This window comes from Lepisosteus oculatus, chromosome 10 (genome assembly GCF_040954835.1).
Source record: "Lepisosteus oculatus isolate fLepOcu1 chromosome 10, fLepOcu1.hap2, whole genome shotgun sequence".
Lineage (NCBI taxonomy): Eukaryota > Metazoa > Chordata > Actinopteri > Semionotiformes > Lepisosteidae > Lepisosteus > Lepisosteus oculatus.
In genome coordinates, this window is record NC_090705.1 from 39,636,894 (window position 1) to 39,653,570 (window position 16,677).

Genomic DNA, 16,677 nt, shown 5'->3' on the forward strand with positions numbered 1-16,677 from the left:
CAGTGTTGCCTGACAACTAAAAATAGAGCTGTCAGGCATGTGGTGACTCTAGAAAGTGGAAGCTCATGTATTGCCCATAGACTTGCTAAATTTCCAGAATTAACCTGCACCTTCAAAGTGAGAGAAGAGTTTGTCATGTACATTTGCAAAGTATTCGATCTGTAAGTGCTCTAAATATGGCAAAAAAGAATTCTTCTGTATCACCAGGCTGAATTAGCCGAGAGGAATTAACCTCAGTAGCTGTTATGGTAGCTCATTATGTTATCATCAGAGCTAAAATGTTAAACCAGCCGTTTACTGTGCAGTCATGCCCTTGAAAATTGAATTGTCGTGTAAATCTGGAATGCTGAAACGATTGCACACAGTTTGCACTGCTTATAGGCTTATGTTCCTGTTTCTCATGAATGCTTCGTAATGACATTTTTCTGATAGAAATACAATCTGGAGGCTCTCTCTCTCTCTTTCTCTTGCTTCCCCTCACCATTTATCTGTACTGATTATCTGTCTGGGTATTGTAGATATTATTCATCAGCCTTGCATTGTATTAGGTAGAACAACATACAATAATAGGTCCTAATAAGTGTTAATTACTATATATTCTAAGGTAGAATGTCTTTTTTGTTCTAATGGCTGAAGTTTAATATCGATTAACTAGGCCATCATAGAAAGTAGAGCACTGCAGAACTCTGCACAGAGGGCTTTCTAGGTCATTGTGAACAGGTACAGAATCGCCACTCCGGAGGATCGGCCTATATGAGTAACAGGTCATTTTTTAAATGCGTTTCAGTGAAGTGATTATGAAATGTCTCCAATTTTGAACCGAAACGTGAGCGATTTCTTGCCTTTTGAGTTCTTCTGTAATGGAAACAACAAGACGTTCTTCGTTTCGCTATGTCTCTGTTAACAAGTAAAGGTTAACCGCGCGCGCTGAGTTGTTGGAAGAAACACCTGAAGAAGTCTCGGCACCCGAAATACTGTATTTCTTCTACTCTGACAGATGATGTCAGGACCATAGGCCTACACCCGTGTCTCCTGCCGTCTTGACACTTCTGTAATATATCAATCCATCCATTTCGTATCTGCTTCATCCAGGTAGCTTCTTCAGGCAAGCAACAGGCACAAAGCAGGGTCACCCTGGACAGGAAGTCTCCTGTCTTCATAAACATTCCTTAGAAGAATCTTCTATAGTGAAGCTTGTTATTCTCATGAAACAGTGCTCGGTTAAAGGCATATTAAGAGCTAAAAATAAAGCCATACTACAGAAGTGAAAAGAAGGTAAGGTTTAAAAATAATTTTTCACAAAACTCCAATAAATCCCTTAATATACAGTACAATCAGATTGTACTGTAGCATACAGCACCATCAATAAGACCCTGGCTAGGGTTAGTACCTTTTGTACTTCATCGACTCTGCCTGATACCAATGCCTTCTGGTTTTCACTGCGAGCACTAGGTCCATCGGTCTGTACTCCAGACCCCTGTGACTGGAGCTCATCATAACCATTCAGTCCCATGTGTAGTTTGCATCTGTTCGATTCAGCCAGGAGCCTTAGATCCAGCACCTTACCACCAAAAGTGATCACAAGAAAATACAGGGAAAATGTATTTGTTGAAGACAAAAATTGATTTTTTTCTGGTTTAACCTGATAGGTGGTTTAGTGGCCTGATCAACCTGATCAGCTCATTAACTATTGATAAGTTATCAGCTGATTACGTCATATAGCCTTATCCGGAAGGAGTGTTACGAATTTCTTTGGAGCATTCCCTTACTGCAGGGAACAGCACCTTAAAAAATTATGGCAACTTCCTGGTAGTTGCAGCTTCAGATGAAATTCCAATTTGTTGAAATGCAGGTTTGTGAAGACCTCATAGTGGTTAAATCTAACTGAATGAAATAAAATAACAAAGTGCCCTTTTAATTTCTGCAAAACAGAAAGGGGGCTTCATTGTGGATCTAAACGTCTTAAAAGTCTTTGCCAACACCCCCAAAAAGCAAATGTGCAAAGAATTGTTGCATAATTCTTTTGAAACAGCATATGCTCTTGTTCTGTAGGGTAAACACATCAACACGTTTTATAGTAACAGTAAGTGAAATCCAAATTATATGCAGTTGAGCTCAGAAAGTTCCTTCTTGTTTTATGTGTGCCTTGCTTTGCAAAATTTGTGAATCTTTTTTTGATAACTTCTAGGTTTCAAGGTTACCACCTCCAGACCAATACACTCCATTCCTGTCTAAGGATATTCATTATGCAGGAACATTTCCTCTCTGTTGCTCAGTTAACTCAGTGTTTCCCAGTTTCTGTTCTTGGTGCTCTGCTGTGCAGTACAATTATTTTCTTCTGTGGGTTCTAGTATCAGTGTCCTACAGATTTTCTAGTTCTCTTTTTTTGTTGTTGTTGCTTTAATCTCAAACAGGCACAGAGAGATTCTTACTTCCATTTTGGGGGTGTGGACGTTTTTCTTGTGTTGCGAGCAAAACGAATAAATTACTTTTTGAACAGCCTTCTGATTTCGGGAGGCTCTGTAAATTTTGCTTTAGATTTAAAAAACGCTTCGCATTTGAGAAACTTTCCCAATAAATGGAATTGCGTGTAATTGATATGTTTTCAGGTATGCAACATCTATCTTCTGCAATCATAAGTAGAAGGTTGTGAGTTTGAAGGCTGTGTCTCCCAGGTGAGACACTGCTATTATCCCCTTGAGGACGGTGTTTCACTTGAATAGCTCCAGTGCCACACCCAGCTCATGGGTACATGACAAATATTTGCTCCTGTTTGCATTGGAAAAAATACAGTACATTTTGGATTAATGAGACCCTGCCATGCATTCTTCAATGTCTCTTTGAGTTGAGAAGTTCCAAACTTTTAACTACAGTACACATTCTGAAATTCAGCCTTGGTGATTTTTCTACAGCAGTGTTACACTATAATATTGCTGGAGTACGTGAATTAACCATATTGAACCCCTTACTTGATAATTTGCTTTATCAAATCTGTTTCAGCTCTTGAAAGTGAAGGTTAGACATTAGTGTCAATTCTGTCCCAAAGCCGGGATTTCACATTCCTCTCGTTGACGGTGGAATTTAAGCAGTAGTCAGAGACAGTATTTGTGTTGGTAATCTGAGCATCAGACAGAGTGTTGTTCTGTGTCTGTATATCACTATTTAATAACAAATTGTTTTGGAAATCTATGTGAAAGCAGCAATTTAAAAAAGTTGTTAAATAAAGATGGTTTGTAACAGTCCTTGGTTACAAGGAATTCAAATAAACAATATTATTTATGAAAATAAGACTGGAGTGCAGAAAATGATTAAAATCAAAGAGGTGACTCATTTTAACCAACTCAGTATTCAACTGGAACAAAAACCAACGACAGGAGTACTACAGGAGCAGACTTTGGAAACGATTTGTCAATACAAGTCTTTTTCATAGGCATTGGTTTTTAAAACTGCCCTTGTCTTAAAACTTACTTTTATCGAGCTTTGGGGAAGGAATGTCACAGCACAACCACTCAACTATAAGAGTGCAACTTGAGTCACATGCAATTTAAAAGCAGGTATTTAAGGGTGCTGGTTTACAATTCACACTAATGAAAATCACATTTTTACTAGTCTAATGAAAATACGTTTTGTTCCTTTCTGGATCTGCATGTATCTGGGAACTAAATACATTTTAAAAATCCACTGAAGAATGCAATGCTTTTCTTTGTCTCTCCGCACTGTAAAAGCGTACCAGGGCAAGGTGTAGCACAGAAAATATGTGATTTCACAATAAAGAACAGAAATAATAAGAGGAAGCCATGTTATAAAAGGATACTGTACAGTTATACCTCAGTAATCTGTCATAAGGGACAGCAACACAGAGCAAAGTTAATGCTTGTCACTGTTACACCAGACACTCCTTTCCCCTGGGCTCTGTGAATGCATTTGTCATAATCACTTGATCTGGGCTAATTAATGCTGAGGCATTAGCTGTTTTTTAACTATTCAAAAATAATGTTCTTCCTGCAAAAATCACAAGCATCACCCTGTCTTTTTTAAGATGAAGAAAATATACCTCATTTGTACCTGACGATGTGGACTGCCCTTTGAAGTTGACAGTACGTTAGTAAATAATTAAAATGAGTCATACACCACTTTATACATTTATTAACTCCAAAACATTCTTCATTTATCCCTGCTGATCATTGTATAAATGTGTTTGTTAATGGACAGAGAATAAACATGCCCCCACAAGTAACAGTATATGGTCAAAGTCCAGAAGAAGTTTAGCAACCAGTTCAGAGAACATTTTATCTGTTTCATCACTGTCCCCAGCAGTTTATCAGCAATGTATTATATGTTTTATTCTTAAGGAAAAGGATATGGAGATGAAGATAATCTCAACTACACCAAGACAGAGTGAGTCACACGTTGCAGGTCACTGGGAAGTTACAAACAAACTTCACCTCATTTAAAACCCAAAATGCAAAGAATAAATTACAGTCTCAACTCTGAACTGTGATCATGTAATTCAGCAGAAGGAAGGACAGATCAGTGGCTAAAGAATTATTAAGTCTATAAATCATACAGTTTATTAGTGTTTTGTGCTGTCTTTAGCATTCATATTTCCAACGTTGCTCATATGGCTTTAGGAGGCTTTGAGAACGTTTTCTGTCATTTCTTTGTTGTTTTCATAATGTTGTGCTTACTGTGAAGAAGAAAAACATCTCAAATCATAAACATATGTGTGGTGCTTTTACAATTGTCAGACGGTTGCTTTAAGCCACTTGCGTTTTGCTTAAGTTCATTTTTCTGTTAAGTACATTAGTTACTTGATTTTACTTGAGCAGATATCAGTGGTTTTTAAAGAGTATGGATTTAAGCAGAAAAAAAGAAAAATCACACCTCTATGACTGTTAATAGTTTTTCAGGTATCTTTACCTGGAAAGGGCTTAATAGCCAAAACATGTTTTTTTCCTTCCTTCTACTTTTCAGTGTGGAATTAACTTTTACTTGTTCCTTTGCTACCAACGCATACTGTCACTGCTCCCCGCTCGAATTAATTGTTTTTATGTGCGGCTTCTCAAACACAGGATTTTGACAGGAGTCGCTGAAAAATGGTCAAGCAAGTCGATCCACTTTCTAACCATATATTCAGTACCGAAATAAAAGCCCAAGGAAGCTTGTCTTGCTTTATACATGCTTTCGATTATGCTTGCTGGAAATGCCACTCCAGTTTATTTCTGTGTTGCGCAGAATGCGTTCCTGAACGAAGCAAATACATTCACTGCTACAGGAATAACAATTCCAGCCGGAGGTGGAGCCAGGAGCACCTCTTTAAAGCTGTTCGTGTTGACCTTTTGTATACTTAATAAAAGATTAAGAGATTTCCTGACTCATGTTCAAACTGGTTAAATAACCAAAGCAGATACCGTTATTGATTTCGGAATAACAATTACTACTGTAATGTTGAGGAGAGGGGTGTTTAACTAAGAAGACATCGCAAAAGTCTACTTTAAAAAAAAAAAACAGACTCCTCTGCCTAGAAAAACATGTTTGAAATGGTCTAAAATAGGAATCCAGTCGCACAGTAATCTGCACAACCAATAAACAAATTCTGAAGCAGTGAGTAGTCTTCCTGACAATATCCTAGAAAGACACAGTGTCAGAGTCAGTCTGTCCAGTTGTTTCTTGGGGTGTAACCTTCAAGAAGAATGAGCAGGGGCATATTTAAAAGATCTGTGTTTTAAAAAAAGTGTGTATTGACTCGGGAGGTGAGTCAGCACTGGAATAGGGATTGCTGTCTGGCGAGGACTTTAGATCAGTGTTTGTGTGAGAGAGAAACGTATTTTGAGAAGGAGACATCACAGAGTAAGCTAGATAGTATTCTCTCTCTGAAAATATTTTCCTCTCTCACACACTTACAGTACATTCAAAGGTGTGTGTGTAACAGAAATTCGGTCTATGAGAAGTCCTAAAGTGTAGAGGACTGAGAGTGCAATCAGTGACTCGGGGGAAGAGAGTCGTGTGTGTCTGTGTGTGTCTGTGTGTGTCTGTGTGTGTCTGTGTGTGTCTGTGTGTGTCTGTGTGTGTCTGTGTGTGTCTGTGTGTGTCTGTGTGTGTCTGTGTGTGTCTGTGTGTGTCTGTGAAGATGTCAACGCCTAGAGGGAAAGGGTGTGATTTCTAAGGCCGGGTGAAAAAAGGAAAATCGAGGATCTCCTTAGTGCCGGAAGGGGACAAAGGTCTATGATCATGGAGGGGATCAGTAATGGTCATAGCCAAGATCGTGTGGAAGCAGTAACAATGACACTTTGGCCTCAGGGCACTAAGAACGCCAATACAGTAACGGCACAATGATTTAGGTCATGGATCATATTGTTGTGGTAAGCTAGGGGCTGGTATAAAGGCCTTTCAAATGTATAGTTAGAAGCAGGACCAAAGGTTGTGTCAAACATAGCACTTGACTCTTCTGGTATACCTGGCACATGTGTAGCGGATATCCGTAGGCCTCGAACATCAAGTGGGGTATGACGTCGTGAGAGAGGGGGCTGCCAGAGTTCATACCCCAGTGTCAAGGCAGCCACCTGTCAGTGGAAAGAAGCTGCATTACGTGGGCTGAGCACTACCAGTGAGCAGAATGTCACTTGGCAGAACGGAGCTGTCAGAATACACCCTGTGTGGAAGCAGCCTCTCTCCGGAAGGTAATTAAGAGGTGAGAAGAATGGGATTCGGTCGACGTCTAGGCTCCAGCGGTGAAGGAGAGAGAGTGAGCGAGCTCCAGTGTGGAGCTCTTACTGGGCAAATGTGAAACACGGCAGCATACAAGGTAGTCTAAGGAAGACGGAGCCTAGGCTGTACTGAGGAGGCACACAGGCGCACGACGCAGACGGGCTGCTCGGTAGCTCGTCAGCTGGGCCCTACGGGGGATGACATTCGCTGCCAAGGAACAGGGCTGGCTTCCTGGACCAGCGCTGACTGGACACATGAGCACCCGGAGGAGTGGGTCAACGCTTGGCAAGGTACCTGCTTCTGTTCTCCTCACGAGTGAGAGAGTGGAGCCTTGACAGCACAGGCTGAGTCTCCAGGGCTCCCGGCGCCTTCGGAGCCACGGGCAGATGGGCGGGCTCTGGGAGAGAAAAGGGCAAGGCCCTACCAGGCTACAGCAACCACAGCGGCACCGAGACGGGGTTGCAGAACAGCACCCCTTGGCCTTACAGGACCAGCTAGGAGGAGAGAGGCCAAGAGAGAAGAGAGCAAGGGCGAGCGCTAGCAGTTCAGGAAGAGGACAAGGAAAGAGCTGCGAGTCGCTGATGCGTGGGGAGGGAAAGCCGGGCGCCGCGGTGTGAGAGGGAGCAAAATGGAAAGGAATCCCTGCTCGTGAAGAACTGGTGAGGAAACCGAGAGGGAGAGAGCGTGTGACCAGCACCAAGCGAAGTGTGTGTGTGTGTGTGTGTGTGTGTGTGGAGACCTGGGAAGGCCCTTCGATGGGAGGAGTGCTTTCCCTTCCCCTGGAGTAGAACACCGCGAGACAGCGAGGACCTCAAAGGGGGTCAGATCCTGTAGCAGAGTGGAGACCGGCCACTTAAAAACACCCACAGGTGAGGTGGCACCCCAGCAGGGTGTGGTGCAGACAAGGAATGTGGAGGAGTAAGGGCTGACATCACACAGGACCAGTTTAGCATTTTGGAAGAAAAATAATGATAGTTTCTTTCATTTTTTTTCTAATGTATAACTTATAACAGTGAGCAGACATTATGCTCCAGCAGCCTTACAATCATGGTGTTTTCCTTTTGATTTAACTGCTTATCACAGGGGGAAACGGAGAACAGAGAGCCGATCTCAGTGAAATTACAAGAGCTTGTGGAGGCTGGAATTGAACAGACTGGCTGATGATTCGTAACGAAACTATCGGACCAGTTGGGGTTTCCGATAGGAAACAAAAGGCAGCTACTGTAGACTCAAACAGATCTCAAAAGATTCAGAGGCATTGTTGTCACCGATTATATCTCCCAAAATTGCGAAGAGACTGAATTAACCTGGGGGGCTGCGTATGTGAACAGAAAATCTAAAGGTTAAATAATGGAGTGGGTCACCTGAGGATAGAAACACAACTCTACTCTTGATTTGTGCTTCAATAGAGCAGGAATACTCCCTGATTCGTGGTTATCTGATCTGGATGTTTGAGAGGCAGAGCACTCTGTGAATGTATCGGGATTCCCTTGTGTTCCCTGGAGCGTTATGTGTAAACTTTCAGGAATGCTACAGATCCCAGTCCTCCTCTGGCGTTCCTCAGTGTTGAGTGTATTCACAGACCATTTTTTGTGGAGTCTAACCTTGGACTAATTCCTAAAAATAACCTTGTCTGTGTTTTGTAGGAATGTTGCTTTAATCACCTGCGAGTACACCCTGTTGACAGAGGCTGTGCAGGCAAACTCATCTTTCATCCTGTTTATCTTTATGAGTTCAATTCCTACAGGAATCGTAATGCCTAAATATGCAAGCTAGCAGCTGGCCACACAGTGTACTTAATCCAATCAATATCTAGCTGTCACAGAAACAGGACTCTTTTAAGGTGGTATTAACCATTTTATTTTGCGCTGCCACTGCCTGGGAATATACAGTAGGATTTCGGTGTCTACGAGACATTAATAAAGGGATGAGCTTCAATCAAAAATTGTAATACAAATGTTGAGGAGTACACAGTATAAGCATCTTGGTTTGTAGATGATTGTGAAATATATTTAGCAATCGATTCTTTTGTGCAAACCACCTTTCTGCTCCACCAGTGCATTGCTGCTTGTCTAGTGGGAGGTCCTGATGCCTCACCTCCATATGATTTAAGGGGCAAAAAGTAAGTTTGTTTTATTCCAGTTGAGTTAAATCTTACAAAGGACCCGTTTTTCTTTAATTTTCCATGTTATTTCAGGAACCCGTCGAACTGGTTCCACTAGTCCGTGAATCACAAATGTATGCATCTTCAGCTATCATCTAGTGGGCTTTTATAAATTTTAGATTTTTTTTTAATTGAGGAATATTATGTATTTTGTGCTGCGGTAGTAATTTACACAAGTATTTCCAGCACCATCTTCAGCTACAGAAAACTAGAGCTGTTGTGTTCTAGAAATGGACTGTTTTTTTTAAGATTCATGTGAATTTCAAACATTTTAGACACCTTACTTATTACTTTGTATGAAAATATGTCCTACTACTTAAGCATTAATAATTCTCCGGATTTTAAATTAGCCTTTCATCTGCAAACCACATTTTAACCGCCTGAGCTGAACTGAGAAACCTCCCACCAATGTATTCCACAGCTGAAATTTTTATAATACACTTCTTTATATATCCCTGGTTAAAGAACTCACAGTTAGGCCCCTCTAATCTTTTATCTTATCACATTTGAGTGTTTCACTCTTTATGTACTCAAAATGTAAAATTACCACTTTACATAAGTTTGTATTCCACACAGCCCAGCATTAAAAGATAAGATAATCTTATCATTATCTAGATTATTTCAATTTTTCCAAAACCAGCTGTGAAAATCATTGTGTGAACAGTGTCTTGCTGCTGATAAAGCTTAAAGGAAAGTTATAAATGTTGGGAACCAAAAGACTTAAAAATCGGGTATACAGAGTTTTGACTTTGGTTAAATGTTTCCTTTTGTTACTTTGATTAAATGATCTTTTTCTGACTTATTGTGGGGCACATATGTGTCCTTGACATTAAATAAGCATTACATCACCTTTAGCATGTCAAGCCTGTTGAAAAGCCCATATGCTCTTGGTATCAAGAGAGCTGTGCTTTCATTTCATTGCTCTTTTGGAGCAACACCTCACCTGGAGTTCCCCGTAAGGGGAACCAAGTTCTCTTCAGTAGTTACTCAAGGTTTTATGTCGACCACCCTGATCAGCGTCACCAGCTGTGGCACAGTCATGCAGAACACAATGTAATGGTTGTGTGCTCCAGGCCCATCTAGGGGCAGGTCTGACTAGGAGTGAAGAGTCACTACAAAGCCCCACAAGTAGCGCTTGATGGCAGGTTGACTCGCTGACTCCCTTCACCTGGGCTTTCGTTGACGTAACCGTCAGTGACAAGGCAGTCCTCGTGCTGCTCGTGTTAAGTACTGTAGCTCTCTTGTGAGGTGGGACAGTGACAGCGTCCACACCAGAACCCCAGCCTCGTTGAATATGCAGGACGAACGCGGATGATGTGTGGTGTCTTTGTTTCGCGGTTGACCCCTGTGGATGAGTACTAATCGGGAGTACGGATTTTCCTGTGTTGTGCATATTCAATGAAAAGTCTGTGCACCTGCTACAAAAAGCTGGTCACCTTTTCTTGATATCTTTATGAATTTGATGGGATTGTAAGAAGTTGGGTTCTTTTATTATTCAGTATAGTTTGTTTTAGATGCACGTTTCACGTTCTAAAAACAGAGAAGAGATCATAGAGGCCAGATCTTTTCAGACTTTGATTTCAATTTAAGCCACCAGAGAATTCTGCTGTTTTTTCTTTTTTCTCAGTTTTTTGCATGTGCAGGACACTGTAGCTTTCCACTATAATAACGCAGTCATACATCATTACAGCATTATCATTATTCAGATGCCCCCAGACTAACTGAACATGCTGTGAAAACTGCTTTGTTCATCCAAGACAATATCTGGGGTGACTTTTTTTGCTTTAATCATCAGAGACAGAACATTCTTCAGTGGATATTGCATATGTTGGACAATAAGCCCTTCTACATCTTAACAAGCCCCATCTCGAACACATTCCTCACCCTCAGCATTTTCCTGAAGGGTTAAACAGTTGTCACTCTCTCATTGTCTTGAAAACCCCCCCCGGCAATACTCTATACCATGACAAAAGCTCCATGTTATGGGGAGACATCTTGTTATTCTGCCACTGAGCCATAAAGACTGCTGTGAGGGCATTTTACAATTAAATAAGTTATTGTTTTTTTATTACTGTACATTATATTTTGAAGGTGGCATAGCTCACAATGATGAAGAGCAGGAGATGTACAAAGGTGTGCTGCGTAATTATACTAATAGCATATAAACTGACTAGAGATGGACTGTTTTAATAGGGAAAAGCAGGCAAATATTGAAACATAATGGCCTTTCTAATGGGAATATTTCTCGAGAGCAGTTAACGCAAGGCCTTTTTATGGGTATAATGTAGGCACTTGGATGCAATAAACTGATTCAGAAAATGAGATTAGGCAATATATCAAGAGCAGGGCTGTCTCACGAGGGCTGTAAATTTAACAGCAGGCCGCTGCAGGAATCGGCTTTTGTGGTCCATGAGCACAACAAAAATCAATTGTTGACCTCCTGCGCCACCAGCACCAGGCTGCAGTCTGGGAGGGTGGTTTTGCCTTAATTAATGTACCTCTGACTGCATCACCCCTTCGGATAAGGTAAATGATTATTTCTACGTGTTGCACACCGTATCTGGTTAGCCTTAATGTTCGTTTTCTACCCTTTCTAAAATGCTTCAACACCAATTCATGGTGCTCGCTGTTCTCAAAGCCAGTGTAGATACAGCTCTTGACATTTTCAGGCAAGACCAAATTGAACAGCTCATGGCTTGAATAATATTTTGTATTTGAAGGCTAGACAAAGGAGATATTCTGTGCAGCATTACCTAAGAAAATATACAAGAAATACATGAAAGAAAATGCACTGGAGAAGAGAAGGAGCCAGGGTATGGGGAATGCTGGTAAACCAATATCTTTGTAGCTTTTTACTTTCTCACAAGGTTTCAAGTGGATTTCAGGAATAGAGGCCTCAGAACAATCAAATGTGTTGGGTCTCCTAATCCTGCAATGAGCTAAGCTACTCTGTGCTTTTGCAATCCAAATGAATTGTACTGGCAGTTCCCCGTGATTAATTCTTAGCAGGCAACGCGTTTCCTTTTGGAGAATGGCCTGTCAGACCTGCTTCTGTAAATAATGGCTCTTGCAGCAGCATGTTGTCATTGTACTTGGAATGCGTATTTAATGGCGTGATGTTGCTGTGGTTCATCAAAGTCTTATTAAACAGCAGTTGCAAAGTAGTCTTAGATCAGAGCTTTAGCGGCTACTATACTGTATATCAAATCATTTTTACCTCTGGGTTTGGCCAGCTTTCATTTGCAGTACATACTCAGGCTCTGCACGCAAGGGGAATGAAGACAAGAGATAAGAGTCCAATAGGCTCCTGTTCCTTCTAGTCTTTTAGTCAGTAGTGGTTAATATCCACAATCCCTCTCCCGCAGGTATGAAAGCTTCTTGAAACCCTCCATGAAAAGTGACAATTTAGACTAACCAGTCATTGTCAGACATAACCTGCTTATCCCTGGGAGGAAGGAGGAAAATCATGCAAGCATGAAGATGGGCATGAAGAAAATAACACCTCTGTTCAGCCAGGCACTCCGAGCCACACTCCAAACCAAGATCCTCACCCATTTGTACAGGACAGGAATAGAAGCAAACCCAATGATCATCTCCGAGCGCCTGAACAAAGAACTGGTCTTCTGCATGATAACTTCTGCCACTGCGAAGCTTAGGTAATAAATTACACAACCCAAAGGTCAGTAATCACATCGGCATAGCTGCACAGTGTCTATTTCTTCTTAATCAAGTATATCGCCGGCCTGGCACAGATACAACCAGCAGCATATAGAACAGCTACATTTAATAAATCATTTGCATGGTAATGGAGCTGAAAGAGCCTCATAAAGAGGTATCCTTTTTACATTTAATTTGTCTGTGGATGTTCTCTCCCATTATTAATACTTAATTCATTTTTAGGTTATTATGAACTAAGAAGCTATAGTGCACAAGAGACGCTGGGACTAGTCAAAAGATGCATAACTGGGCAGATCTTTCCTTGGACTGACTGCAGTCATTTTCAAACCTTCAATTCACCCATCAGGCGCAACCACTGGTCCTTCGGTCACAACAATGCATGATTATCTGACTTAACCAAACGCCTTAATTGCAGTTGTGCAGACTGTATTACAGAGGATTGTATACTGTGTCTGTCTGAAAAGATGCACTAACCTTCTGCAGATTTTGTTTTTCCTCAGAGGAGAAAAAAAGGCTCATTCTCATTATGTAAAACAGTCGTGGCTAGAAGCTCCTCAGTCAACACGCTTGTTTAAAACGTTCGCAACTGCTTCTAGTATCACTGTAGATGTGAATGATGAATTTGAGTGTTTCCTGGGACAGTGCCCTGTTAGAAATAGCATATCGTACTTGATATAAGGGGTTATCTTCGTTGGTGACTAACATTGATGAGTAACGGTTTCCTGTGACTAATGTACAGTATCATGCTCATGTGTGCGTAGAAACTATTTTCTCTACACATGCATGGAGTTAGAGAGGTCCTCTTGAAAGTAAAGGTCACTCACAAGCCAAGAGAGGCAACGAATTGTGCAGGTGTTCGTGTTGACAGTAGGGCTGAGATGATGTTTTTTACCATCAGTACATGTTTTTCTTAATGAGGCATTGATGTATTGTTTTTTTTCCATAAATCTCTGAGATAAACAAAGGGCAGCCCTGGTTCTGCTTAACTCTCGGTCCTTTGCTGTTGTGCCGGAGAAGTGTAGTATCCCAGCAATTTCGTTTTGTGGCTACTGCAGCAGTGTGAGGACATAGATAGCTGTAAAATCATAACGATAAAAAGGACAATACATCTTGCTGGATGACATGTTAAGTCTATAATATATGAAACAGGGAAGCTTTTTTATTTATTACTTGTCAGTACTCTTAAAATATGCATAATGTGGAATAATCATAAAAAAGACGAGAACTTGCATAATTCGGCTGACTGGTTATGCATCCCAGACAAAGCAATTGGATGTTGCAGCTTTTTGTTCTAGATAACTGAGCTACTGCAATTTTTTTCAATGTACTAAAAGGGAATAAAAAATAGTCATAAAAGGCTCTCCGGTACTAATTTTATTGCACATGCTTTTCTCTGCTGCAAGGAAAGGTTTGCTCCTTAAAAAGCCTTTAAAAACAACTGGCAAATTTTGTTCAGATCAGTTCTTACTTGCTTGAAATTTCAGAATAGGAGATGAAGCAGCAAATGAAAAGAACAAAATATTTCCCCCTCCAAATCCACAAACATGTGAGTTGCTGGGTAGAAAACCAAACTAGATTTCCGATTCAGTATTTAGTAAAGACTAGATTTATGTAGTTGTGATGCAAATGCGGGAGAATTTATCTTTAATAAAGCCCTTACCTGTGTCCCAAAGAATGAGAAATCATTGACCCTAACTGTGGCTGAAATCCAGAAACTCTTCTATGAAGATTTATCAATAGCATATCTAATGACATCTTATTGCAAATGAGACTCCAGTATCCTAGTAAGATCTGGGTTTCTCCTTCACAGCAAATCTGAAGAGCTCATATGTTTGCCCACTTCGTAAGAGAGTGAAGTCTGCGTGCATTTCACTTCTGAATAGAAACCTTAGTCCAGTGTTAACGAGGAATAAACAGTGTCTTGAATGGAGTGTGTTTAGGGATACAGTGAGAATGGAGAGAGAGAATAAGGGTGATAGTAAAAAGATCTTTAAGTTTGCTTGGGCTGCGGTGCTCACAGTACCCCATTCCTCCCTGACCCACAACCTAACAAGAACATGAAGCCCTCCACCCACACAGCCCCAAAAATGAAACACTGGAAGAGAGGGTACCCTAACTTCAAGACCCACTAATCCTCTCGTAATGTCAACTCCATGATACAAAGTTGAAATACTGAATGCCCCGCCTTTAAATCAGTCAAAAACATCAAAAGCAAATACAAACCGATTTAAAAAAATGATTAAAAGAAATAGGAAGATCTCACTCTTCCTACCCGTTGGAAAGATTATCTTCATATACTAAAAAATTAATGACATGCCGTGAAAAAAACTGAAAAGGGTGTTTCAGAATGAACGCATGGAGGGTCTGAACCGATTAGCACTGAAGGTGAAGTCACAGAGTTGACTGTTCCTGATGAGAGTTGCCAAAACCAGTCCTACCAGTGGTGTCCACACACCTTCAGACCAAACTACAAGTCAGCCTGTCTCGACAACGGCATGAGCCAGTCAGGAACAAGAAAAAGGTATCTTATCTTGCCATCCTGATTGGCTACAGTACATTGAGCAGTAACGGCAAGAGGAGAATATAGGAACTATATGAGAATTGAACAGATAATCAGAAATGCACATATAAGAACACAAAAAATAGAAACAGGAAAAGGATTTAGCCGATTTTGTAAACAAAAGAACAGATCTGCACAATAGTTAGTTGCCGTTCCTCTTTCTATAAGAGCAGTTTCTGGAAATGACTGCAGTCAAGAGTGGCTCAATCTCCACCCAGACTCACAAAATAGATTTTCTTGACTGCAGTTAAACCTACCAGCAAAAGGCATTGTGCCTGAGGATTGATAACATTGTGGGAGTTGTCACTGAGCAGGGGCAGAGCCTGTCAGCCACATTAAGCAGTGCTTGGTCTCAGTAAACGTCCACAACTGTGTTTTATTCGGAACTGTCGATATAGTGTTCTGTACATGCTGTGTGGAAATCTTCAGTGGATTTGCTGGAATGTGACATTTTTGGTGGGGGAAAATATATTGTCCCAGATCACATCAATCCCAGTGAGGACTGTTAGCTGGTCTAGTGCTGTGTTAAGGTAACTGGGAGAGGACTGAAGCAGGAAACCAAAATAGTTTCCCCAATTTCTCACTGAAGGAAAGTGCTGAATCTGCAACCGTGACCTTTGTAGTAAACAGCTGTGTGTGAGTTACCTCATTTCCAATTAATCCCATTTCTCAGGGGTGTGTACAGTGGAGTGCAGCTGTGCAAATCCCCTTCAACTGAATTTTGTCCGGCTTGTTTTTTCAAGAAAATGGGGTTTTAAGTGCAAGAGCATCTTCATTACACCACTAACCTACTCAGGGGAGAAAGGAAGTCCCATTCTTTTTCTAGACTTGAGTTCTTTTATTTAGAGAATTCAGAGCAGATCTAGGTGTTGCCAAGGCATAAGCATTTGTACAGTATAGCCCATTTTCTGTTTTAAAAGACTAACAGGTGAAGATTTATAGAAGACGGGCAAAAACTGAAAGGACGTAAATTCAATTTAAGTGGTTGGATTGTCTCACCGAGAATCCAGCCAGAACGTAATAAAGGACAAAAGTTATTCATGCCTTGTAGTATTGGTTCCATTTACTACCGCTGTCATAAGTCAGTCAGAAGAAATAAACGAGAGCTTGCTGGCGTACAGGAGATGTGTTTTTATACCAGTTTTTGACGAACATCTGAAAGGCGGTTTAGTGTTTAAGTGGTATCAGTCTGATGCAGTGCAGTTAAATCATCTACAGCAGCAAGTTACCTTCTGAAGTCACTCGCACTGTGGAGCTGTCACCCGAAAAAACAACTTTTAATTCGAGGGGACACTGCGGAAATGAAATAAGCTTCTCTGGTTTCTCCTGTTTAAATGTCCCCTGCCATCATCAGGTGAGACACTGAATCGGGCCGTTGAGTTTTAAATTTTGTCAGACATGCCTCAGTAGCTGTAGTTGCTGCTGGTGGCCAAGAACAGTCCTTCAGATGGTCTCTCTAGGGGAGATACATGCTGTTGACCAGGGATGGCCCATAATGGGAACTTTGTACTTTGTACTTAGAGCCCATGGTGGACGTACATGTATGGGCTCTAAGTACAGTAGCAAT

General features: G+C 41.0%; 1 protein-coding gene across 9 annotated transcripts in view; it reads left to right on the top strand.

The window, feature by feature from the left end:
- The window catches only part of pag1 (phosphoprotein membrane anchor with glycosphingolipid microdomains 1), a 56,381-nt gene that overhangs the window by 14,493 nt on the left and 25,211 nt on the right, over nt 1-16,677 (top strand). For 3 of the 9 annotated variants that reach the window (XM_015357018.2, XM_069195172.1, XM_015357019.2), the window contains exon 3: nt 12,238-12,551. The exons of 5 other annotated variants lie outside the window; for them this stretch is intronic. The gene's annotated coding sequence lies outside the window, so the exon portion shown is untranslated. Of the gene's footprint in view, nt 1-6,618; nt 7,368-12,237; nt 12,552-16,677 lie in introns of those variants that run through there. One more of the 9 variants, XM_069195175.1, reaches the window with a different exon arrangement.